Source organism: Myotis nattereri (genome assembly GCF_964212035.1).
Source record: "Myotis nattereri genome assembly, chromosome: 8".
NCBI lineage: Eukaryota > Metazoa > Chordata > Mammalia > Chiroptera > Vespertilionidae > Myotis > Myotis nattereri.
In genome coordinates, this window is record NC_138083.1 from 45,709,717 (window position 1) to 45,734,342 (window position 24,626).

The 24,626-nt window shown below is 41.9% G+C and overlaps 1 protein-coding gene and 1 pseudogene across 2 annotated transcripts in view; both read right to left on the minus strand.

The window, feature by feature from the left end:
- The window catches only part of BCL2 (BCL2 apoptosis regulator), a 163,852-nt gene that overhangs the window by 74,647 nt on the left and 64,579 nt on the right, over window positions 1–24,626 (minus strand). The gene's annotated exons all lie outside the window — the stretch shown is intronic.
- LOC308523790 (proteasome activator complex subunit 1-like) lies at window positions 12,055–12,835 on the minus strand (annotated as a pseudogene). The gene has a single exon. The product of its transcript is annotated as a proteasome activator complex subunit 1-like (transcript).

Consider the following 24,626-nt stretch of genomic DNA (forward strand, 5'->3'; position numbering starts at 1 on the left):
ACAGATCCATGCTGACTGTATATGTTACACTCCCTCCCCAAACTGTAAAGGTTGGTTTCAGATTCTTAAATAAAAATATGTCAAAACAGTAAAACAGGCCAATCTCTCACTCTTACAGCGAGTCACAGCGGCTGGGGTGCTTTCCTTGGCAAATATTCAAATATCACACGCCAGCGTCACATGGTTAATACTATTTTAGTCAATATGACTTGTGTTAAAGTCACCTGAATCGGGCGATTGTTTGATGTTATTATCACCAACAGGTCCTCACACAACACCCCTCACTGCCGATGAACTCACGAGAAAGGCTTTAGTTTAGGAAACTAGTGTTTTCTTAGAAAAGGGAAAAAAAATAAAAGCAGTTCTCAGTAAAAGGTAAACCACAGAGCTACTGCGTTCAGACAAGTTGTACATATTAAACCACACACGAACTGTATCAAACAATGTTTAGGCTCTGCCTGATCCACAAATGTGAGTCAGTTCAGAATTCAAGGAGTTAAGGCCAGGATCCTACCCATGACTTTCCCTGACATTGAGGATATATTGAAAAATGATGAAACTATATTCCAGATGACCTCACTTGCTCTCCATACAGCTCTGACAACCCATAATAACCAAGAGGTTCTTTCCTTGGTGGACAGCACAGCCAGCATTTCTTAGGAGAGCAGGCCGTCAGAGCTCTCAGAGATGCAATCCATTTCCATTTCCAAGTACAGGGAAGCCTCAGGCTCTCGGGGACTCAAGGTCCCACCATGATGTCAGATAAAAAAAATTAGAGTGGGTCCCGGGAGAAGCATGTCTGTCCAGTGGAGAGCCTATCAACAGGAAAATTAGGGATGAAAATAGCTAAGCCGGTCCAGCCGGCATGGCTCAGTGGTTGAGCATTGACCTAGGTCACGGTTCAATTCCCAGTCAGGGCACATGCCCAGGTTGTGGGCTCAATCCCCAGTGTGGGGCATGCAGGAGGCAGCCAATCGATGATTCTCTCTCATCATTTATGTTTCTATCTTTCTCTGCCTTTCCCTTCTTCTCTGAAATCAATAAAAAAAAAATTGTTTAAAAATAGCTAAGATAGGCCAACGACCTTGAGATTGCACACATTATAGCACCGGAGATGGGCTTGCTGGCCCCACAATGCAATCTCAATGGCTCCAAAGGCAAGCAAGCCTCTTTGTGGAAAGCTGAGTAATATGGAGAAATGAAAGGGAGGGGCAGAAGGGATAAAGAAGAGAGAAAGCGAGAAGGACAACAAGCGGTGGCAGATATTGGCAGCCAGGATGCAGGCAGAAAGCCCCAGAGGGTCTGAGACTTAGGGAACGGGACTGTGCTGCCATCTCAGAGGAGAGGGGGTGAGACAAACACCCCTGCATCAGGAGATGGTGTGCAAGATCCAATCCTTCCACATGTTCCTGAACTTTGAACTCCATATCAACAGGTATTTTAAAAGCATCTAAAGCATAAACCATGCTCATGGAAACTCTCAGTCAGATCTCATCTTGACATCCATCCATTTGCGTAGTTTCAAGGTTGACTCACATGTTCAGAGGTTGTGTGTGATGTGTTTTACTGAGTTCTGACAAAAACTGTAAAGAAGCAAATTAAAGCCAAAAGGGAAATTTCTGGCTGCCATGCTAACCAAATAATGTCAGGTAAAAAAAAAAAATCATCCTAAAAATAAAGTAACACTTCAGGCTAAGGGTTCATTTCTATAAATACTACTTCCCCAGAACCAACTCTAGCAAAGCATGATCTCCTCTTAATGAATTATCATATATACTATATACTAGTATGTGTGTGTGTGTTATATATAACCATGATGGTCTAATTATGGCCCCATATCTCTCTCTTGAAGTTTGGGGTTTTCAAAAGGACCTGCTCCCATGCTCCCCTATAATTTAGAACCACTGGTCCTTGGCTATGACAATGCCACAGCCACAAAGCAGGACACCAAGAAAGGTTCTTTTATACACTGCTGGTGAGTACAGAAATTGCTGTCCCCACAATCTTGTAATATCTATTCAAATTTAAAAGTACCACCATTGATCAAGCCATCTCATGCCCACACAAGCAGAGGGATATTCACTATTGTTTATAGTAAAATCATGTAATAAGCTATGCTAATCACGCAAGAAATAATACACAGGCATGAAAAGGAAAATGCAGGAATTTCAACAATGAATCACCAAGTGAGAAAAAAGCAAGATGCAGACAGGGACCTATGGTCTAATTGTTTATAAAACAATGACAAAACACATCTATGTGAATAGCTGTATCTATATCTATGTATCTAAATGTTTGATACAATTATTTGAATGTGTATTAAGCATGGAAAGGTATACAAGGTTGATAACACTGGCATCATGGGGAGAGGGATTAGGGTGGAGGGAAAGAAGGGAGCAGGAGGAAAGAAATAAGTGAAAATGAAAGAACATGTCAACCATAAAAACCACATGGACACTATGATCTCACTTATCGGAAATCATGTGTGTTTACTTAGGCACATGTATATAAACAGATGATGACAGGATGGTCTACAAAATGTCAATGGTTTTTATTTCAGGGTGTTGAGATGTTTTTAAACATAATTTTCACTTTATTCCTGCTATGTATTTTTAAAATATTTACAACCACATGTATTATTTCTATAATTAGAAAAAAATTCACTGAGGGGGAAAGATGAAAAGCCCTATGCAAGGCATTCCAGGTCCCAGAGAGAAAGCAAGCAGAGAGACTGGACTTGTAAAGCCAGGCTGGGACCAGAGTGGGGAGGTTCTCAGTACCCGGCAGGGACGGGCAGGGACGGGCAGGGACAGGCAGGGACGGGCAGACGACTTGCAGGCTATATACCAACTCATTAACAGCAGGCTGGGCTTTTCTTTCTGGTGGTGAATTATGAATGATTTCTTCTTCTTTCTTTTTTTTTTTTTTTGGTGCCTTTTCATTGAATTTATGGGGGTTAATAAAATTATACAGGTTTCTGGTGTACAATTCTACTAGACATCATCTGTACACTGCATTGTGTGTTCACCACCCTAAGTCAAGTCTTCGTCCATCACCATTTATCCTCCCCCAACCCTCCTCCACTTCCCACTACCCCCCTCTTCTATTTTATTTTCTCTATTTTCCAGATGTTATGCAAAAAAAAAAAAAACACACCTTGTTTTTGTAATCAGAACAAAAGTATTATTTTAAAAACTATGCCATGAGGGCTCCTCAGTGGGAAGGGGTAGTCATCAAGGTGGCATTTTAGGAGATTAAAAACCATTTATGAAGCAATGGTGTCAATGGGAGTTGATAATGGCCCCAAACAAGGAGGACCTGGTAGAAATGGAAGGAATGGGTGGACCGCAGATGTTCGCTAACTAAAGGAATGAGTGAGTGAAACATTGCTGAAGAAGAGTTGTTAACTCTCAGTGGCCCTTGTAAGGTTTATAAATGTCAAAGTCAGTTGATTTGACACCAAGATTACAGAGAGCTGTAATTGTTTTAGAAACTGGCCCGTTTTCACTATCAAGCCTCCAAATGCAGCCACCTCTTGGAAGCCATGTTCGGGAAAGCTGCAGCACTCAAGGAGAAAGACAAAAGCAGTGGAAACCACTGAAGATGAAGAGAAATTATGTGATAAATGAGGTAAAAAAAACTTTCCTCCACACAAAAAGGACATACATCCTTGACAAGCATTGAATCACACACACACACACACACACACACACACACACACACTGGGATTTTGCAGATCAAAGAAAAACATTCCCAGGTAACTTCTGGCTTGCATTCATTTTCTACTGCAGTCAACAGAGCAAGCTTATGATCAATGTTAGGAGAAATGAAATGTTTCTATTTAATTGTGGTTTGCCTTTTCCTGAAAGCTGTCGCATTCTGAGAACTCCCCTTCATTAGAAGTATTCAGGAAGAGGATGGGTGGCTCTGTGCTGACAGAGGGGGGCACAGACGCTTCCAAAGACCTTCCCAGCTTCAAGAGTCTGGTTCAAGATGGGATGGGATGCCAACTGCCAGATTTTACACCTCCCCCCTCTCAGAGGCTCCAACGGAGGTAGTTTACTAAATAAGCTGTGTTTATGTGTTCTGGCATTCCTGGAGCAGATGTAATGCAACTGAAGGCAAACAATTTTAGTAATGCAATTCATGCATTGCCATCTAAACACCACGTAATCACGAAACTGAGATGTTTACCCAATAATCAAAGACTTAGGCAAAGCAAGCAAAAGGCATTTTGTAAGACAAAGTACTGGCCAGTACCTCCAACAAAAGGATTTATTGAGTGTTTTCCTGAAATGGCTTCTCAGAAAGAGTCATCATGACTTGGTTTCTTAATCACACAAAGGTCAGAAAAACTTCAGGAGGAACTGGGTTGGAAGCAGGGTTCTCCTGATAGAGTTTCAGGATATGATTGTCAGAAAGTAAGCAACACCCTCCTCCAGATGCCCCCCTTCGCCTCTCATGACATTTCTCCACAGGCAAATCTATGTCCAAGGTCGTCGGCGTCCCTCTTGTTCCCTATATGCTGGCTCCTGCCCTCTTTCCTTCTCCACAGCTAGGCCCCCTGACTCAGTATGGCCTCTTCATCACCCCAGTTCTGTCTTCCTCCAAACTTGGCTCAAAACTCTCCTCTGTCTGACAACAACAAATTCTGGCCTTTCATTCTTTCTGGGTCCTCTCCTGACTTGTGCATGTGATTAACATGAAATAATTAGCAAGTTTGTTGGCAGAAATAGCCCCAGTGAATGACTTCCACCTGATCCCCTAAAACCCTAACAATCTCCCCCTGTCATGGCACAGTGTGGTCAGAGCAAAAGCTGCTCACTCCCTTTCTTTTCTTCCTTCTCTCAATTTAGTGTTTATTGAACACCTACTTTAGGCAAAGCACTGTTCAAGGTATTTCCCCCTCAAATTTTTCACTCAATAGCTTCACACACCTCCCTAGATATCAAGAGTGGCCCTTGTGATAAGATAAGGTAAAAAAAACTTTCCTGCCCATTGAATTCTGCTCTTCTCCTGCTTTCTTTTCGCGGTGTCACCATTTACTCAGCTTCTTGGTGTCGTGTTTGGTTCTTCCTTCCTCCTCAACTCTTCCTCCAAGCAACTGCCAATCCTGCATCTCATGTCTGGCTCCTCCTTTTTATCCCTCTGTCTTCATATCCTCTTCACAGTTGGCCTCCTGCTGTGTGAGTATCTTCTAACACGTGAGTCGATTGATATCACTGTACACACCCAAAACTTCATGTGATCCCTGTTGTCTACACAATATAACTCGAGTTCCCTAGTTTGACATTAAAAGACTTCCTCCTTTCCCATCCATCACCTATTGAAGCTTATCTTCCAAACACACAGGACTTCTGGTTCCCCAAACACACCAAGCATTTGTTAGAGGGTTTTTTGAGCAGGTTCCCACTGTGTACAGAAACCTCCTCCCACCTCTGTCCTAGAATGAAATCCTACTTTTCGAAGCTTGCTCAAATGCCAGCAAACTACCCCCCTTCCCTGTCAAAACTGATTGTTTTTTCTTCTGCATTTGTCAGATTTTATTGTTTACAGCTCTGACGCTGCCTCTAGATCATAAAATCCTGGAGGGTAGAGATCCTATCTGCTCCTCTTTGCATTCCAACATCATGCCCCAACCACTGTAGCACTCCCTAAGCATAAGCTGAACTGAAGTTTACTAGCACTGGTAAGTGAATTTACTAGCAACCATCGTCTTCCAACAAACATTTATATGTCTAATAGGTACAGACAACTCTGCTAGGAGCTGCAGAAGGAAGCCAGCTCGTGAGCGTGTGCTTAGAATGCATCCTTTTAAAGACCTACCTCACCTGATTATGCTAAGCCACCAAACACAGCATTATATGAAGGCGTCCAGTCTCGTGGATCAGCAATCATTCCCAGATCTTCCCTTCGTCACTGGACATCCTAGCAGCAAGATCCCTGTTTCAGAAAGCACCAAGAAAAGAAGGCCCAGGCTCTGGAAATCAGGGCTGTGCCGTCCCTCCAGGTTAATGTGGAAAATAAAGGCGTTCGCCTCTTAGCAGTACTAACTCCCAACCTCATAATTTACTTTAACTTCAGTTATCATGAGCATTTAAAACCATGGGAATAGCCAAGAAAACTCAAATGTCTGGGAAAACTAAACTTTTAATTGCTGGTGGATGAAAACTTTTGGAAGAGATGATAACTTTTTTTGTTTAAAGGTTGGTATTTGGATAACAGCTGTGCAAATTTTTCTGAAGAGCTCAAGGTGATGTATGACATAAGGTGACCACATGTCCTGGCTTGTCAGGGAGAGTCCCGGTTTACACCTGTTGTCCCTGCCACATTATTAATAGTGCCCTCTTCACTCTCATAACTGCCCCGGTTTGAGTGATAAATTACATGACCAGTCTATCCAGGGGTAGTGTCCGACTCCACGGCCCATCCATGCAAGGGAAGACCCTGTGCTCAAATCCACCAGGGAGCAGAGGCTGAGAAACGTGGCAGAATCCAGGCTTCCTGACACCAAGCCCAGGCTCTATCTCAGAGAACATATTTCCTCTAAGTTGTTTCCTCATCAATTAATCAAGAAAAACACTTTGGGAAATGGTCTAGATGGCATCAGCACGGCTTCTGCAAACTGGCACTGACAGGGTAGCCGGGGAGCCAAACCACTTACACGTTCAATCATTAAACAGGGTCAGCTACCTTCATAACACGGGGCCAGCGTCGTGGTTAAGGGACCATTTCAAAAGGAGTCAAAGAAGGAGAAAAGCCTCTATGGGCTCGGGCTTCGGGGAAGCTTTCTGGAAAATGATGGAGCCTCAACTGAGCCTTAAAGGAAGGAAAAGAAAGAAAGAAGAGGGAAAGGTATTTTTCTTTGAAAAAATGAAAATAGAAAACAAAGAACACTGAGCTAGGAATAAACACCACTTAACTGATTCTACAAGCTTTATTGCTTTATATTCCAGAAGATAAAAACAAGACAAAACAAACACAAATGGTCTGTGTGGCTTTCCCCAAATCTCGCAGGGACTGAAGGCACAACAGTCACCAGGTCGAGGTGTCTTACAACCAGACAGGTGCTAGCTGCCAGGTGACAGCACTCAACCCTGTGACATGGTGAGAAAAAAGGGGGCCATATTTTGAGCTCTAAACCCAGATTTTCACTAATGGGCCACGTGTCTGTAGGCAAGTGGCTTCATCAGTGTTGAGCCGCAGTTTCCTTATATTCAATGCTGGGTGAAGCGATCTCTGAGAACCTTTCATCTCTGCCAATCCCCAACCCTTTACAGTCACATCCAGGTCTGGTTTAGCATGTTCTTGGCTTAGCTCAGCAGTGGATCTAAGTGTTCATCTCCAGCAAAATGGCAAACATGGGGCTGATCCTATGAGTCTCATCACTACAAAGATGTAAAATGCTTAAGACAACATCACAGAGCTAAGCTAGGAAGGGAAGGAGAGAGGCATGGGCCTCAGGAGGAAAGAGCTTTGACCAAATTTTGATTCCATAGTACCCGAGGGAGTTCAGACCTAAAAAATGCCCCTGGGGATGTGAGGGTGGTGATTACATTCTAATGCCCTGATCAGATATGCATGAGGGGTGTGGGGAGAGGGCGGAACTGAACCCCTTTCATAAATCTCAAAGCCTTAAAAAGTCACCCTACCCTTGAAAAGAGGACTAAAAATACTCTGCCCGCTGGCTCAGAGATGAAGAGCAGCACATTGCCTTATATGCAAAGCTCAGGATACAAAATCTAAACAAGAGCCACATTCAGCTGTAGGATCAGAATTTACACTAATTGTGTATTTGGGTGTGGGTGTTCCATGACAAGAAGTGAACAAAAACACAATTCTAGGATCATTGAAACTCCTTAGATCCCCAGATACAACAAATATGTGGCCACTATGTAGAAATAATTTCAACAAGTCAGGACTCACAAGATTCCCATAGAAAATAAATCTGTGAAGATGAACTTGCCAAAACACACACTGTGTGCAAGCACATGCACATGCACATGCACATGCACATGCACATACACACAGGGGAATAAAGTACCAAGAGGGACAGTCACAAAGGAACATTTTTAAAAATTACAATCCTAAGAACTAAAAAGATAAAAAATAAACGTAGATTTGAACAAGAACAAAATAAAACTCCTGAAATTAGCACAGTGGAAAAGTGAGACAACAGAGTAACACAAAGACATAACTGGAAAAACAGATTTGAGGAAATCAACCAAAATGTAACATAAGAGTTCCAAGTAAAAATGGAACTCTTATGTTACATTCTGGTTGATTTCTTCAAATCAAGAACCAGTTATATCCCTAGACCCCATGTCTCCTCCATAACGTCACTGCACTGGGCAGCAGCTTCTATCCCAACTGGCAAAACCAGAGGTTTGGACTCGAGATAGGGTTCTTCGATTGAGAGATGTCATACACCAAACAAAATAGAATATTGCATACTGAATGCTGACCCCTCCAGTCTATTCCTCACCTCAGCTCTCAGCACTGGGACACAGACCTTCACCCTCCAGGGGAGAGTTTGGATGAGTGTTCTCTGGAGAATCTCCAGGTTCCCCAGTGGGAGGCTTTAGGAGTTGACATGAAGAGTTCCCCAACAAATGGCATGAACATATTATTCTACAGCAATGCTCGAAGTCGGCAAGCCCCTCACACATGCTCAGTGCCTTCAATAAGCTTATTAGTTCTTCACTCTTAAGTATGAGAAGACAGCCAAGGATTAGCAGACATGCAAGGAAGGTCTCTACAGAAAAGACAGGGCTCAAAACAAAGAAAAAGGCAGCATGAGGAAACAGATCACGAAGGGAGAAGAAAATTTCAAGAGAATAACATTTATTTTTCAGAAAGCGAAGAAAATGTCACACACATGAAAACAGAACAGAATGCTTTGTAAAACAAAACAAAACTATTTATAGATGAAAATTAAGATGATAACAAATGAAAACTCAATAAACAGGTTGGAAATTAAAGTTGAAGATTTCTTCAATTGCCTGAAAAGACAGCAAAAGAATAAAGAGGTGGGAAACAGGAGAGAAAAATATAAGGAAATTAGAGGACTGGTCTAGAAATTACAACACCCAGACAATAGGAGTTCTGGATAGAAAAACTGACACTAACAGAGAAAAGCAAATATCGGCTGACTGAAGGAACATAACGATTGCTCAGTACTATAGATGAAAACAGACACACGAAAAAAGTTGCCATGAAATTTAGAATCCTGGCGGGGAAAAAAAGATTCTACAAGTTCCAGGGAGAAAGAAAGAAAAAAGAAGGTCAGATACAAAATATCAAGAAGAATTTTTAGCCTGCTAACAGCAATGCTGGAAGATAGCATAAAATAGAGCAATGTCTTCAAACTTCTGAAGAAAATTGTTTTTGACCTAGATTTTCTTCGTGCAACACATCAAGTGAGAAGAGAGGATAAAGACCTCTATGGATACTCAGTGTGCATGCATTTCTCATGGATCCATTTTTCCTAGGCTACTGGAAGCTGAGAGCCACAAAAGTGAGTGAGTGACAAAAAGAGGGAATTGTATGTGATCCTACACAGGACTAGAGCAGAGGGATGATGTGGTGAAGTGAATTGACAACCGGACCCCAGGCACACAGACCAGTCCTTCCGGAAGGGACAAGCCTGGCTGGTGTGGCTCAATAGCTGAGCGTCTACCTATGAACCAGGAGATCACGGTTAGATTCCCGATCAGGGCACATGCCCGGGTTGCAAGCTCAATCCTCAATGGGGGTGTGCAGGAGGCAGCCAATCAATGATTCTTTCTCATCATTGATGTTTCTATCTCTCTCCCTCTCCCTTCCACTCTGAACTCAATAAAAAAATTTTTTTTTAAATAGAGAAGGACATAGTGAAGGCCACCACTGCCTCAGGCTTTCACTCTGATAGACTGTTGGAGACTGTGCTCCCTCAAACAGTGGAGTAAGTCAAGAAAGGAGATCCACCTCAGAAGAAAGGCAAAGGAAAGTTCTAGAAATCCCAACATGACAGGTGTGCACCAGGCCTAGAGAAAAGTCCAGATGAAAAGAAAACGGAAGTCTCGAAGGGATATCGCCAAGAAAAGAGTGGTCGAACGAACAGGTTACAGATGCCATCAGCCTTGTGGAAAGAGCACAGCGAGCCTATAAAAGATACAGGGGAAATCTGTGGGAAGTCCACAGAACACTAAGGAGATGAGAAATAAGGCTGATATTAACTTCATAAAAATAAAAAGTTCAGCTGTTCATACAATTTACATAGGCAAAATAGGGAAAATACTAACAACTGATGTAACCAAAAATTGCAATAAAATTATATTGGGCAAAAGGGGGAGTGGAAGCAGTGGATATAGTTATGTAAGAAAACTAAATCTTTATCTATTTTAATAGGAAGTTAAGACATCATGAATAAAATTGATGAAACAAAAGATAACAGCATGCACATTATTTAGAAATGTAGAGATGTATATATGCCAAAGGAAAAAGCTAAACTATAAAAAGTTATTTCTTTGGGAAGTGGGACAGAGGAGGTAGGGTGGGTAGGATTTGTTCCCACAGAAATTAAGAAACCAGCACACAAGTAAATATGTACAAGGATGTTTTTGTCTGCAGTGTTTGTAGAGACCCAAAACTGAAAATTACCTAAATGTTCACCAATATGGCTGAATAAATTATAGGACAGCCATACCATGGAATTTACTTAGCTATTTTTTTAAAAAATAAGTTAAATTGACATCTACTTATCTTGAAGGATATCCTTAATGTACTATTAAAAGAGAAAGACAAGTTATAAAGTAATACATATGGTATGTTTGATTTTTTTTTTGCAAATAAGACACTGTTGTTTAATTACTATGAATATACATGTACATGTATTTATATGAAGAACTTGGAGAAACACTTTGCATATGATCACCTTAGAGGGTTATGAATGAAAAGGTTAAGAGAAATCAAGAAAAAAAATAGACCACAGAAAAATAGAGACATGGGTGATATGAAGGTGAAGAGATAGGAAGGAGAGAATCACAAGATCTACTATACATACAACAGAGGACTGAGGAAGACAAAATAAAGAGGTCCAGGGAGAGACAATGCTCAGAGACTACAACTGAGAATGTTCCAGAATTGATGAATACTGGGAATCCTTAGATGCAAGAGGCATACTGAATCCCAAACAAGACGGTGGTGAAACTACAGATCATCAAAGACAAAAACAAAGAAAAAATATTTGAAGTAATTAGAGAGAAAAATCATATATATCTCTAAATGAATGACAGACTGACACTAACAATACCTCAGAATAGGCATCAAAAGGCAATGAAATAATACTTTCAAATGCCCACAAAAAAAATATCTAGGTAAAATTCTATACCTAGAAAATGATTACTCAACACTGAGGGTGAATTAAAGATATTTTCAGATGGAGACAGAGAGAAATCATTTAAGACTCCCAAATCCTTGATGAAATAACTACTCAAGGATGCACTTCTGTAAGAAGGAATCTGAACTAAGAAGGGAGGAGCAGAACCCAAGAAGCCACATCATAACATTGATTGGGGGCTTACCCTGTACTTGACTGCACCACAGCACCATTCTAAGTGATTTACAACTAAAACGGGATTCAAAGGTAGCCAGTTTGGTTCCTGATTTCATACTCTCAACCACAATGCAAATAAAATGACATCTATTTTGAAACATTTAAAAAAGTAGATTTGTAAAAAAAAAAAAAATTGTATGGGAACAAAAAAGAAACAAAATGATAGATGATAAAATATTCAATAGTGTCATCTCAAGAGAGAAAAGCTAGGGTAAAGTGTTTTAAGGAGTCTGCATTATTTTATTCGGGTAGCAAACAGAGAACAGATAAACTTAATTTTGGACTTTGTTATTCAAATATAATTTTTAAGAATTAAGGGTAACAGCTACAATAACAGAACAAAACATACGTTGCAAAGCAAGTAGAAAACAGTAATAGATTTTTAAACAGTATGACTATATTTGTTGTGCCTGGGAGGTAAGGTGAGGGAGAAACCTTAGCAGGAAGAAGGTGGAGGAAAGTCTGGAGTCCCTGGGAAGAGGCAAGAAGGTCCTGTGGAACCCATCACTGAATGAGAGACAGTTCTCAATATATCATTCCTTTTGTTTCTCCCCTGGGATTCTTGAGCTTCTCAGGGTTCTTCAGGATGATGTCATACACCACAGCACAAGTGTTGCAGATATACATGGCCATCGGCCAAGGTCCTGGAACCTCTGCCTCATCCAGCTTGCACACCAGCTTTTGATAATTGCGCACATGGGGTCGCTTGGCCACATGGCCCCGCTCAGGGGAATCCTTGCAGATTTGAGTGTGGAAGCCTTCCAGCTTGGTGTGAAGGCTGGTCATCAGCTCAAACATTCACCTGGAGAATCCCTCCAATATTGTTCCCATCCTCAATACGAGGTAACTGGAGCTGCAGCCATGTGGTGACTAGGGTGACTGCTCAATGATATCGCTGGTCCTAGCTGCAGGTGCTGCCAGAGGACCATGATCTCCTTGCCATTCAGTGGGCCACCTGGAGGACCTGTGCCTTCATCTTTCCCTTTTGTCTTTTCATCCTCGTCTTCCTTTTTCTGTTTCTTCCGCTCCTCCTTCTCTTTCTCCTGGGGTGGGTCAGGCACCAGGACTTCAAGTTGCTCAGGTTGGCTTCATTGAGATCTAGCTCCTTTAAAAGCATCCAACTCAGAAAACTTCTTGGGGAAATAGCTCCCCACCAGGTTCTCTGTCTTTTACACAGCTCTTCACCGAAGACATTCACCTGGGCTTTTGGGCTTCAGGTTGTACCCTGAGTGTGGCCATGGCCAGGGGGCCTGGTACCACAGAAGCAAAGAGTAGGCACAAGGAAGGAAAAGCGAAATCAGCAGGAAAACTCAAGTAATCTAACAGAACACAGAATAAGAAGAAAAATGTAAGTACAGAGAAAGGATGGCATATGTAAAACATTTGGATTCCTAATGAATTCCAAACATATGACTAATCATAATAAATGTAAATGGCTTTAACTAATCTGTTAAAAGAAGTCCTCAGATTGAATTTTGTATAATTCCTGGTGCTTAAAGAAAGAAGCCTAAAACATGTCACAGCAAGGATAAACATAAAATAATGTATTCAAATAATGTGTCCCTATAAGTAATAAATGTTCAATAAACATTTGTTTTAACTGAATGAATGAGTCTAATAAAATAGACTTTATAGCCAAAAGTATTGGGGGGATAAAAAGGATCATTGCTTAATGAGAAAAAGATACTTTCACCAAGAATCATTCTGTATTTCTACCAATAAAGTGTCAAATATATATATGTGTGTGTGTATACATATATATATTTAATTATATGAAAGTAACAAATTCAAAAACTATAGTGAAAGATTTTAATACACAGCTCTAAGAAATCAATGGAGCAAGCTAAAATAATATGACAAAAAATAGATTTAAATAATGCATATTATAAACTTCATCTAATTGATATGAAAAGAGAATCCTCTACCCAATAAATAAAGAATACACATGAAATGTTTATAGAAATTGATCAGTTTCTAAGCCACAGAGCAAGTCTCAACAATTTCCAAAGAACTACTAACATTTAGACCACATTCATCGACCAAAAGACAATATAAGTTGAAATCTATAACAAAGCTACAAACCTGTTATATTTTGAAATTTCAAAAGCACACTAAGATGTTAATATGAAATCAAATGAAAGTAACAAAGCATTTAGAACTGAACAATAATTAAAACCCTAGATTTCAGTAGAAGAAATGTTTAGCATTAAATACAATATCAGAAAACAAGAAAAATGTTAAATTAAGAACATAAAGAGCAATAAAGTAAACTCAAAGACAACAGAAAATATCTTTTCCCACAAATAGATAATAAAGTTAACAACAAATCAGTAAGATAAAAACAAAGAAACGATATAGAGTAGGAACAAAATAAAGGTTGAATCTTTCAAAAAACTAAAAAATTAAGTAGATATTCAACAAGAATGAAAAGGAGAAATAAAAGAAAGCACAAATAAACACCATTAGGCATGAAAAAGGGCCATAACTATGAATATAGTAAAGGGTTTTGTTTGGTTTTTAAGTATGAGTATTCTATTCTCTAAAGCAATAAATCTAAAAACAGATGCTATGAAAAATCTCCTAGAAAAATGTTACCAAATTGACACACAAAAATAGAAAAAGATACAAAAACTCCTGAATGTATTTTCATAAATTCAGTCTAAAGCTAGATTCTAGCAATATGTTCATGCACTGCACAATGATGTTTCGGTCAATGGCAGACCACATAGTATAATGGAGCTGAAAAATTCCTATTGCCTAGTGACATCGTAACCATAGCAATGTCATAGCACAACACATTATTCACGTGTTTGTAGTGATGTAAGTATAAACAAACCTACTGCCCTGCTAGTTGTGTAAAGGTACAGCACACACAATTATGAAGAGTACATAACACTTGATGATATTAATAAATGACTATGTTATTTGTTTATGTATTTACGACACTATATATTTAATCAATATTTTAGAGTGTATTCTTCCTACTTATATAAAAAAAAAAAACTTTGCTGGAAAACAGTATGCCGTGTGACACCAGCAGGAGCCTCATACTTCTCATGTTTACCTCATCTCTTCATTACATCATTTTCTCTAGCACTTGATTTATCTCATGTTGGTTTTATGTTTGTTTGTTAATTCTCACCCAAGGATATTTTTTCAATTTTTTAGAGAGAGTGGAAGGGAGCCAGGGGAAGAGAGAGAGAGTAGAAACATCAATTGGTTGCTTCCTGCATGCACCCGGACTGGGGCGGGGATCGAACTTGCAATCCAGGTGCGTGCCCTTGACCGGGAATCAAACCCATGACTTTGGTGTGCTGGCTGATGCTCTAATCACTGAGCAACATTGACCAGGGCTCTCATTTTTTTTTGTACAGTGACATGCTAATAGGTTTGTAGCACAGAAACAATAGGCTAGACTAGTGGTTGGCAAACCGCGGCTCGCGAGCCACATGCGGCTCTTTGGCCCCTTGAGTGTGGTTCTTCCACAAAATACCACGTGCAGGCGCGCACATACAGTGCGATTGAAACCTCGTGGCCCATGCGCAGAAGTCGGTATTTTGTGGAAGAGCCACACTCAAGGGGCCAAAGAGCCGCATGTGGCTCGCGAGCCGCAGTTTGCCGACCACTAGGCTAGACCATAGAGCCTAGGTGAGTAGTAGGCCACATGTGTGCAAAGAACGTGTGCATGTTGTAGCATTGTCCGTATTGTCAAAAAGTTAGAAGACAACTTCACTGTCTTTTACTTGATAGAATACGACATAGCACGGAACATGGATGAACCAGTGTACAGATATATCTTACATATAAAATGTAGAACACAAACCCAATGACATTATGAAGATGATGTTTTAAAACATTTTCAAATATAGCACATATTATCGATGGATACTATGAAATCCATGCATGGTAAGAACAAGCATCAAATTTAAACTGATGCTGTGAAGCTTGGAGAAGGGGCAATGGACCTGGGGTGCAAAGATCTGAAGCAAACATGGCATAAAGACGTGACAAGATGCTACCTTATTCCTTATATTTCCTTGAACTATTTCATGATTAAAAAGTCACTGCATTTTGCACATTTTAAAGATGTCAGTGGATACCACCATTTGTTTTTCGGAGCCCCCAAGGCAGGTAGGGCAAGAGGTATTACTATCACTTGACAAGATGGAGGTGAGGGAGGTGCAGGCACTTGGGCACATGGTTTATTGTCCGAGGGCTTACAGCCTCATCATGGGATTGTGATGCTCGCCCCTCTCATTCAGTAATTTTTGTAACAGGAAATGGGAACTTGATGCAACTTAGGGGAGGCGGGGGTGGAGGGGTGGAGACAACCTCTTCCCTTCTGGTGCAAACCACAGCTGAGGAAGAGCAATGACATAACTGGATAAAAAGGGAAGAAGCCAGGCTGCCCGGGTCATCTGACCGCTTCTCAATGAAGCTGTCACTTACTCGCGGAGGAGTTGACTATTCACTGTGCACCTGCAGAGGAGGAAGAAGTGGCCGGAGGAAGTGAGAAAAGTGACCTCGCTTCCAGCATCACTTCGCCTGCAGAACACAGCCTTCTATGAAGGAGGAACAGGCTGCTGGGGGGGGGGTGGGGGGGTGGGCATGGGACCTGTGATCCAGCCTGGGGTCGGTCCCTCACACACTCTGGCGTTTAGATCTTTTTATTGAAATCTGAGGAGGTGGATGATGATCTCAAGGCCACTGAAAATTCTAGGATCTATTTCCTTTCTGTTTTTTTCAGGTTTCTTTTCTCTTTTAAAACCCAAGAGGCGCATCGGCATTTTATATCGACATGTGGTTTGAGGTTCAGCTCCTGGACGCGTCACAGCTATATTCTTTCCCCCTGGTGACATACACAAAATGCTTAGTCCTCGCACCTGGTACCTGGACATTGAAATAAATGCTACTCCTCTGCCCCACTCCCCAGCACCGTTCCCACTTTTGGGGTCCTCTGACTGTTAGGCACCAAGGTCAAAGTGATTGTAGATTTAACTAAACAAGCACCATGCTCCATCCCACCCTGGGAGTAATACACAGTGCGGGAAGCTGGGGCAGTCCTGATCGATAACGTATTCCCCAAAAACAGCACTCCATGCATAGTGTAGGCTGCGAATAAGAACTTCCTGCCAGTCGGAATTGCCGAATAATAGGGTGGGTAACCAAGGAGGTTCTGGAATCTGCTCTGGAGATCTTTAAAAGCCCTACACAAGCTCTCATATCTGAGATGATTTTTTGCAATCCCGAGCACAGACAGACGGACCTGGTGCCTATCCTCCAGGCATCGGTCCTGCCTCTAGCGTTCTTCTGCTCTTCTCCATATTATGCTGCATGCCTCCTGCACATTTCCTTCCCCTTACTGAGGCCCCACCAGCTTGTTTTCACCCGATTCATGCCTCCTCACACCTTTCCTTGTTGTTCTATGAAAAGCTGGTCAAGGTCAGAGTTGCCCAATTACCCACACATAGTTTGCTGGTAGCATCAGATACCCAGGCAAAACACGCCCCTGTTCCTATTCCAGCCTCAACTCCAAAGCTGGTTGGAAACGCAGAAAATTAGCTGTTGCTAACAATCCGTTGTAAATGAAAATATGATCCCAGTAATTGATTTTAAATTGATTTTTAAAAGAATCCTTGGCCGCATTTCATCAAGAATACAGAGTTTCAAAAGCGTTCGTTCCAGGGATGGATTCCTTCCTACGCCGCCTACCCCCCCCCCCCCCCCCCCCCCGCCATTCTTCTGGCTTAAACCCCAAATGGCCAGGATCCGAGTCTGAATAAACAGTGTGGGTGGTGACTGTTCCGTGAGGCCCAGCAGAGGATGCAATCACTTTCTTCCCCGGTTCAGCATTAAATCATGTGAAACTCGCCTGATTACTCCACGTACGTTTTCTCCGGTCACGGAGGGCAACAGAACATGTACTCTCTCTCCGCTTCTCAGGGAGGAACAAAATGAATTCTCCTAACTGCGAATGTTTAATTATGTATAAAGTTCATTGACCTCACAGGCGGCTGTCAGATGATCCAGTGGAGGCCTGTGAAAGGCATCCCAGGAATGCAGTGATGTGGGCAGAAACGGAGTGGATTCCTGCCACTGAACACTTCCAAGAGGACTGAACCGCAGGGTCCAGAGCCTCCAGTGCAAACACACAGCACAGTTGCTCACTTCATCGCACCTAAGGGTTCCTGGGCCTTCCAAAGGGATCCTAGTAAATGAGAAACTCGGGAAAAATCCTGTGGGGATGGGGCCTGGCGGCAGGGCACAGTGTGGAATTCTGTCTGCTGGTGACGGCCCGGCTGCTGCAAATGGACACATTCGCAATGTCCTTACCCCATGTTAGGGGCGATGCTCTCTCACTTCCCTGCTACTGGCATGAACAGACAAGGATGAAGCAATCTCATTCATAAATACACGTGGGGCTGGAAGGAGACAGCGGAGGTTGTGTTTACGGAGACAGTTTTGATGGAATACAGCACACACGTGTATGCAGGGACTCCACCTATTTGTCAGTAAAAAGTGCATTTTTCATGCACAAGGGCTGGGTTTTCCTCTTCGGGCAGAGGGAGGGAAGGGGACGAGAAAGGTGAGCTTCCAGGACACGTCTCCCTCATGGAGTCTCCCTCTGGGGCAGCCCCAGACGATTGTGAAAGCACAGCAGTGAGGAAGCATTTGAAAACAGGCTGGTTTGGGCTTCTTCCTAACAGGAGGCTGGAGCCCCGGGGCACACACAGTCGGTAGCTCACTTCCAGGCCTCTCCTACCCAGAGGGCAAAACTGTGAAATATTTGGGCTTTGTGCTTCCTAAGATATGAAAATGACCTGTGGGGGAGGGTCCAATCTTATTTTCTTTTGATAGCTTTCTCGCCAAACACGGGCACTTTATCAGTCAAAATATTACACTTTCAGTGGGTAAAACATCACAAGGCCATTTTCTAAAACCAAACTAAGCTGCATTGGCTCTGGCATGTTATCATTAGGAAGATAGAGAAGGGACGGCTGGAATTTGGCCAACACTTTTGATCCTCTGATGGGAGGAGAATGAAAAGAGTCTCACTTGTTTCATTTTTAGACAAACCTGAAAATCTGAGGGGTCTTTACCAAAACTAGCCACCTAGACTTTCAATGCACAGTATCCACCCGCATTCAATCCTTGTTACTTCAAGGGATATTTAGAAAACACAAATAATGAAGAAGGCGCTATGGGCGATACAGAAATCCAAAGGGCATGAGCCCTGCCCTCCAGCAGGTCATGAGCAACTAGGTGGACATGAAACCCAACTGGAGGATTCCAGAAGGCTTCCTGCATGGACTCGCCCCAGGGGGAGGTGACATTTGACCTGAACCTTTACTAAAAGCTCCATGCACACTTGTACACTGCAGCATTCTGGAAAGGAAAGAGCTAGAACTGTCACTGAGCCGTGCTTCTTCATGTCTGGGGTGCTATAATTTTACCTTGTTTTTAATCCAGCTGATATTTGAGGGGTTTCCTGTCCAGATTCCTTTTTTGAGACCTCGACCATTGTCGACATAAGAAACATCCAACCCTGTGTAAGAGTTTATTTGAGCCAAACTGACGACATATGCCGAGGAGCAAGATCTCAAATGCTCCTGAGAATAACAATTTGGCAGTTTCTTTTATGCATTTGAAATTAAGGAGGGAATGTAAGAAGACTACATGAAGGTGGCAGAGGAAAACAAAGCAGGAATTAGATTACAGGATAGTTGGCAAGATTATGTGTTCTTTTGAGGGTGGTCACGCTCTAGAACAGCGATTCTCAACCTGTGGGTCGCGACCCCTTTGGTGTCGAACGACCCTTTCACAGGGGTGTCACCTAAGACCGTCGGAAAACACATATATAATTACATATTGTTTTTGTGATTAATCACTATGCTTTAATTATGTTCAATTTGTAACAATGAAATTGGGGGTCACCACAACATGAGGAACTGTATTAAAGGGTCGCGGCATTAAGAAGGTTGAGAACCACTGCTCTAGAAGGAGGGGTCTGAAAAAGAGGCATTTCAAGTGCGTGAACATGCACAGAAACAATGGCCAGAACTTGCTTGAGGCAAAGATATACCTTTTACTAAAGAAGTTACACTATGACCTGCCCAATTCGGAATTTATGATCTGATCATCCTGTGAGGTTACTTTCCTTCAAACACTTTTTTTCCCATCCACAATATTTAATATCACTCTGTTCAGTGAACAGTCTATAAAAAGAAAAGGAATTCCCTGTCTTTCCCACCCTGAAGTAGGAAACCTTCCTTCAAACCTTTTAAATTTTTCTAGAAATATGATTATCCCTATAGTTACAGGGGAAATAAGCTTCCAGATAAAGAAATTTGGATGCTAAGTAATATCCTCAATCACTTCCACCCTTTGGGTACTACAATTTATAAAATTCCATGAAGGAAATGACTCTCATTTCTCATGAAGTTCCCACGGGGAAATCACCGTGAGCCACAGTTATGAAAGTGATATCCTTTTGCTTAACCCAAATCCTCCCCTTTTTCAAGGGCCTTTGCCATCTCTGCACAGCAAGTCAGTTCTTTCTCATCTGGAATATGTGTTGCAGGCCAGGTGGCAATGTGAGCACATGACTTGTCTCTGTTATGTTCTAAGTTCTTGGACACTAGGAACTGCTTTATTCAACTTGATATTCCCCAGAGTGCTATTAAAAGAATAAATAAATGAGTGAGTAAATAAATATTATGGAGACATCTAGGACAGGGGTCGGAAACTTCTGAGTAAAGATCTGGATAGTAAATATTTTAAGGTATACAGTCTTTATCATAACTCCTCAACTCTGCTGTTGTAATCGGAAAACAGCCATAGATAATCCATAAACAAATGAGCATGGCTGTGTTGCAATAAAACTTTACTTACAAATATAAGTGACAAGGCAGATTTGGTCCACAGGCCATAGTTCTCTGACCCTTGATCTATGGTGTTTATTTTTGCCATAAGCCTCAGTATATTCTCTAAATTTTCATATGGCACCTGTGCTTTTCAATAATTAGATAAAGTGCAGAGTATGTAAATATTCAAGAGGGTTTTTTTTGAACTCCACATGAATGAATTCACTAACACACACACTCACAACAGAAAAACACATACAGAAATTAGCGATTACTCTAAGTGTATGTCACAGTCACTTATTTTGTACATCATATTCCTTTAAAAGGAACAATTCTTATCCTCAAAAATGAGGATAGTCGTTTTGCCATTTACATCATCATTATTAAATACACTTGATACAAGATCTCAGAGCTATTGGGGGAAGAAAGGTTTTTGGGCTGGGGCCCTTTCCTGGAAAGAGGGAATGAACGCCCCACTCCCACCTCACAATGCTGTCTACCAGATCATTTGGTCTCTGACTTTAAGTTCTTTCCAAAGGTTATTCATGCAGAGTGGGGTACTCCTCTCTCTTGATGACCCTTTGGAAAACATCCAGCTACAGAAAGCACAACAGAATCTCAAAAGCCCAGCAAACACACAGAGAAGTAAAGGGCAGCTACGAGAATTTGATGAAAACAAGATGTCCCAGCCTGTCACCCTGAGCTGATTAAAGAGTGCCCCGCCCATCATTACTGGTCCCCTCACTATCAGGCTACCTTTTGTTTAAACTACAGTTTTTTAAAAAGGGGTTAGATTTGAATTGTGGTGAAAACACAAAGGATGCAAAGTCCTAAGGTTAATTGATTGGTTTGGGAAAATTTAACTTGTCCTTTCAGGTATGAGGAAATGCACAGCAAACGATATACAGATGAGCTAATCTTAGGTGGAGATCTTCAAACTGCGTCAGTCGTCCCCAGGGAGTCATGCAAGAGTTCTAGAGATTTCTTGTAAAAAAGGTAAAAAATGAACTTTGAGCATTTCCAATTTGGCAACTTCTCCTCAGCACTGTGACGAGGTACAAAAAAGCAAGAAGGCTTCTGTGCCTTAAGAAAACAAGAAACCATTGAAGGTACCATTGGGTAATCAAAAGGCAAGAGTTCAGATCTACCACATTCAATCTATAGGACTTGAGGCAAATCATCAGACTTCAATGTAACCTGTCCTCATTTTTAACACAGGGCTAGCATACATGCATTGTGGAGAAATCTGGAAATCAGAGTACATACTGTCTGTGGCCCAATTTATCTCCACAAATGTGGAGGTGAAACAGCCCATCATGTGTCAGCGCTGGACAGTGGGACATGGAGATGCCACAGATTCTGAGCACTAAGAGCAGGTGATCACTCTAGTGCCCAACCATCCTCAGTCCCTCTTTTCTGTTTATTGAATTTCCTCCCCTTTGCCTTGTCACAATCCCTTATCATCAGTCACTCCTCATTGCAGCATTCCCTCCTCCTCATTGTTCAGAACAGCCCTAGCAAACAGGCACCGTGTACATGAAGCGATATGATTGACACCAATTTCATTCATATTTGGTAAACTTCCAAGTGGCTTAAAACAAGTGGCAATAGAGCATAAGAATCTTATTGAAATCTTGGGTTGGGGTAAGCCATATAAAAATAAAGACAGGAGTTAAAAAGAAGAATAGACAATGAAAGAAAAGTATAAAGCTAGAGAGTAAAATTTCCAGAAAGGCTGTCTACAATCATTTAGGACCACTTCCTCCACCTCAGTCTTCAGGGAGCATGGATTGGATCATTTATGCGCTTCAAGGGAAAAATCACTAACTGTGAAGTACACATGTGTCAGCATCCCCCTGAGAAGTCTAGGTGAGGAGGTATCAAGAAACAGCATATCCACAGAGAATACCTGATCTCCATTTTCTTTAGCCTTGTACCTACAGGATACAAACCTGAAAAATGACTCACGAGAAAAAATAATGCACAAATCAAGAGACTTATTCAACACATTTTAAGTTGAACCGATCTCAACAAAGATGCCTACATCACTTCTGAGACTTCATGAGACCATTATCTGCTCCTTCCTTCTGGTTTCCAGCTTCTTTAATACCAAAAACTGCTACTCAAAATACATAATCTTTGAAGAGTCCGCCTCAAGATTTCCAGAGGTTTCGTGGAGCAAAGTTAATGGGCTCATCTGAACCCATGTGTCTGGAACAATACCAACAAAATGCCTTTTAAATCAGCCATTCTAAAGTTAGCGTCTACGGAATGCTACTTCAGCATCAAGGAACAGGACCCTCTGCGTTTATTTCATCAGTCCCTGGCAGCATTCTGGGCACAACGAACAGAAAATCGCGAGGAAAGAAAACTTTCAGAGCCTGCTTTGGGCCCCTTCGCATTCCTTTTTTAAGCATTACAAGACCGATCCTGGGCCCCAGATGCAGCTTTTGGATGTCAGATGCCGCAGGCAGATGTTTTTCCTTAAACCCGCTGTCTCTCTCAATCTGTTTATAGCTGTTTCCCTTTTACTTGCACCTCAAGTTCTTCCTGCTCACTGCACGTCCTAAAGGTTTCTTCCCTCCACACACACAGGGGCATTTTTCTATCATTTGTTCTCCTTTCTATAAGGTATGCATGCACCCACTCATCGCGTAACCTGTCCACCTATCACCGAGGTGTTTTCTTCCTCGGCCATCTTCAAGAAGTATTGTAATAAAAGTCCCATGTAGATTAAGTCCCCAGCCCTAGCCAGTTTGGCTCAGTGGACAGAGCGTCAACCTGTGGACTGAAGGGTCCCAGGTTCGATTCAGATCAAGGCACGTGCCCGGGTTGCGGGCTTGATCCCCAGTAGGGGGCATGCAGGAGGCTGCCAATCAATGATTCTCTCTCATCACTGATGTTTCTATCTCTCTCTCCCTCTCTCTTTCTCTCTGAAATCAACAAAAATATATTTTTAGATTAAGTCCCCGAAGGTAGTGGCAACAGTGTTTGGTTTTCCTAAGAAGGAAATACTGAGGTCACATGACTGGTATTATTAGCCTCTTAAATCAACTGGGTATCAACTGCTGGGTTCCCATGATGAGGTCAGAGCTCTTTATTCACACCTGCATGTCTTTGTTCTGGGCTTGGAGATGTTCCTCAAACAAGTCAGACTAAGGATCTTCATTGTAAGTCAATTACACACTCCATGGCAGCCAAACCAAGCAGTAGATTTAAGACACGTATCCAACTGCACTATCAAACAGAATATGATCTAGATGAGAAGCAGGATGACAGGTGTGGCTATTTCTCATCCACGAAGGTACTAGGGGACCGGGGAGTTTCCTGATGGTGATGAAGTAGTTCTGTATCCTGGTGGCAGATTTTGCTCACCAACAATCATCCCCAAAATCACCTCTCATGGCTTCTCCTCATCTTATAAATCTGGGAGCAAAGCAACATCTCCTATGACACTCCTGTTGCAATTCCTATGCCTCCTCCCCAGTTAGCAGACATCACCTTACTTCCTGGCTTACTTATTTATCATCTGTGCCTCTGCATTCATATATGAGCTCCATGAGCAGCTCGTCCCTGCTGAACAGTATGTCCCCAACACTGAGGACAGTGCAGTGTTTGTTGACTGAATGACTGAAGAGATGAGTGAAATATGTCCAAAGCAATGGCCTGTTATCAGACTAGGCAATTCTCAAACACATAGATCACCATGAAATGATGCAGATCATTACGAGATGACAAGTGTGTCAAGATCGTTTTATGTTTGGCTAAGGCAACACACACGATAAAAATTTGAGTGGTGTCTTTAATGCTAGCAAGAGTTATGAGAATCCCAATGCAAAGGCCTAATTCTTATGGAATTTTCTGAGGTAGAAAGACCAGCAGGTAAGTAGATAGCTGGGAAGATAGGAACAAACGTTGACATCCAAATACACATGCCCATTTCCTCATCTCCAAAGACGTAATGGGATCTTGGTAGTATTTCCAAGTCATCCTGCAATGAATGGGAGTCCTCTATGAGCACAGAGGCAGAAAAGCACCTGGGAGACAGGTATGGCAGACACAGGTAAGCAGAGAGAAGAAAGAGCCCCTGTGTGGCGCTAACAGGGAGTGGAATGATGTCATCACCTTCACCTTGTGGTTTCACAAGGGCTCTGAGAGGTCAGAGT